General features: G+C 37.1%; 1 pseudogene across 1 annotated transcript; it reads right to left on the bottom strand.

The window, feature by feature from the left end:
* Positions 1–2,483: 2,483 nt before the first annotated feature.
* LOC307068669 (large ribosomal subunit protein uL14-like) lies at positions 2,484–2,906 on the bottom strand (annotated as a pseudogene). The gene has a single exon. The product of its transcript is annotated as a large ribosomal subunit protein uL14-like (transcript).
* Between the last annotated feature and the right edge of the window lie 200 nt (positions 2,907–3,106).

Below are 3,106 nucleotides of genomic sequence, written 5' to 3'. Positions count from 1 at the left end.
TTGATCTACTTAAGAGAGTACATCAATTTCCCCACTAAGTAAGAAGAATAAGTTAACGTCCTTCTAATATTTTCTTCTTGTCCTCTCCAACTCCAGACTTTTCTGTGAAAATATTTCTACCACGTCAGAGTTTATAACGTTTGCATTTTGTACTATGCTGTAATCAGTGATTTGATGTTTTGCCTGTAGATTGGAAAAATAGTTGGAATGCTGTCATTCTGCTCTACATAAATATTATTTGTTGCAAAGTCACATAACAGGATTGGACCTGTAGGACATCAAATGTAGTTCAACAGTTTAACATCATCAACTGTTTGATGTTTAATGCTGAATACCTGAGAAAAATCTCACAGTGATGTACTTGATTGGCTGCTCAAAAGCCCACCACATTTTAGATTTAAAATAATAACAGTAGTAATAATAACAACAAAAATGACAACAACTGTGCCTAACTGTGAGCCTCATTTTTGAAGAATAGGCACTTGAAATAATGCAAGTTGTTAATAGCTGACCATCGCCCTCTTGGTTAAGTTCTGGATGCTTTGCTGTTGCCATGGAAGCAGGAGCTCCTCTGAGAGAAGGGGGTTCTTTATCACTTCGCTGGGACACACATCATGAATGTCTGCTGGACTTCTAAGTACCTGCTCCCACCCCCATGACCACAGTGGCTTCCTTAGTTACTAAACTTAGGACTTTCCACTCCACTAGGCCAAAAAATCAAGACCCTATTACCAGAGGAAAATCTCACTGGCTCCCGATGCTCGTATTTAGCTGTGATTTTATTTGTCCATGAAGAAGAACTGAGGATTTATGGAAACTTTTGCTGAAAAGTCTGTCAGCATTGACTGACTGGAAGATCTCTTCTTCAAAAAGTGCTCCAAGATCCTCCAGAAGTTGTCCTGTCCCAAATCAGGGTCATGGATACTCTAGCAGTAAAAGCTGCAGAAGACACCAATATTAGTGCCCAAGTATAAAAAAAAAAAAAAAAAAAATCCCATGAGGACAACTAGGGGAAACTGGAAATGGTTAAGAAGTCAGTGCTTGTTTGTTCATGTGTTTCTTCTCTTGGTTGCACTTATTGGCAGGAATGGAACAAAAAAATAGAATTAAAGATGTTAAGGGTCCATATTGGGGCTCTTCCTTGCTCCAACAAGCAAAGCAAGGCAGCATGCTGTTTTTTCCTTATGATAAAATGCTTGCTCATTTTAGAAAATACAGGAACCATGGATAAGCAGAAAGACGTGAAAAACTCCCAAAAGCCCACCATGCAGAGATAATCTGTTAATATTTTAATTTAATAATAATAATGCCCATTGATTCATTCTGACAATGAGTTCATAATACAGATTTTGTCAAATTGCTTTTTCCCTTAAAAATACTATTTGAAAGAGTCATGTACCAAAATGTTCATTGCAGCTCTATTTACAAAAGCCCGGAGATGGAAACAACCTAAGTGTCCATCATCCGATGAATGGGTAAAGAAGATAAGGCACATATATACAATGGAATATTACTCAGCCATAAAAAGAAATGAAATTGAGCTATTTGTAATGAGGTGGATAGACCTAGAGTCTGTCATACAGAGTGAAGTAAGTCAGAAAGAGAAAGACAAATACCGTATGCTAACACAGACATATGGAATTTAAGAAAAAAAAACGTCATGAAGAACCTAGGGGTAAAACAGGAATAAAGACACAGACCTACTTGAGAATGGACTTGAGGATATGGGGAGGGGGAAGGGTAAGCTGTGACAAAGCGAGAGAATGGCATGGACATATATACACTACCAAACGTAAGGTAGATAGCTAGTGAGAAGCAGCCGCATAGCACAGGGAGATCAGCTCGGTGCTCTGTGACTGACTGGAGGGGTGGGATAGGGAGGGTGGGAGGGAGGGAGATGCAAGAGGGAAGGGATATGGGAACAGATGTATATGTATAACTGATTCACTTTGTTATAAAGCAGAAACTAATACACCATTGTGAAGCAATTATACTCCAATAAAGTTGTTTAAAAAAAGTACTATTTGATAATTTTCAGGTCAATATAATTTCAAATTAATAATTTACTCCTTTAATTTATAGTCTAGTAAAGACATAGGATTCTATTCTATGTATATATCATAACTTTTAACCAATATTTTATCACTGGACATTTCATTTTTAATAGTACTTAAAATACTGTTATGTAACAGTATTTTGCATACGTACATTATGATTTCCTTAACGAAATTCCTATAAGCAAAATTTCTAGTTCACAAGCTTTGTTGTTTTATTTTTAACATATTTTAAAATGGCCCTTGAACTTTGATTTTTACCAGTGCAGTGTAAGTTTCCATTTTTTATATCCTTCTGAATGGTGGGCATTAGAAATATTTATTTTTATAGAAGAAATTTAGTCATATTTTATTTGACTAGTTCTTTTTTCTTTTTTTGGAGCAAATAATTTTTATTATTTTTTTTTCTTTTACAAACACACCGAAGAATCATGCAGTGCTGCCAGCATTGGATGCAATCCTGGGCCACAAGTCTGCACATTCCTTTGCAACTGGTCTTGTGATGGCAGAACCTTTCATCTCACCTTCGTTGTTTACTATGACCCCTGCGCTATCTTCAAAATAAAGAAACACACCATCTTTTCTCCGGTATGACTTGCGTTGTTGAATTACCACTGCTGGATGTACCTTCCTTCTGAGCTCTGGTTTGCCTTTCTTGACAGTGGCCATCACCATGTCACCCACACCAGCAGCAGGAAGTCTATTCAGTCATCCCTTGATCCCCTTCACAGAGATAATATACAGAATTTTGGCTCTTGTGTTGTCAGCACAGTTGATCACGGCTCCAACCGGAAGACCCAAGGAAATCCGTAATTTCACACCAGAGGACCCACCATGTCCTCGCTTCGACATCTTGAACGCCGGAAAGGGACAAAAACAAAAACAAAAACAAAAAAAACTTGACTATTTCTTAAAGCTAGTTTTGGTTTAATTGGTTTTCTAGGTTCCAAAACAAAAAGTGGCATTAAAAACTTATACTTGAGCAATGATCATTACAACATTACCCGAAGAGGGACAAACTATGAAATGCAGCTTCAATTTTGTGTTAGTAT

This window comes from Hyperoodon ampullatus, assembly GCF_949752795.1.
Source record: "Hyperoodon ampullatus genome assembly, chromosome: 20".
Lineage (NCBI taxonomy): Eukaryota > Metazoa > Chordata > Mammalia > Artiodactyla > Ziphiidae > Hyperoodon > Hyperoodon ampullatus.
This window is presented reverse-complemented; position numbering and strand designations above follow the sequence as displayed.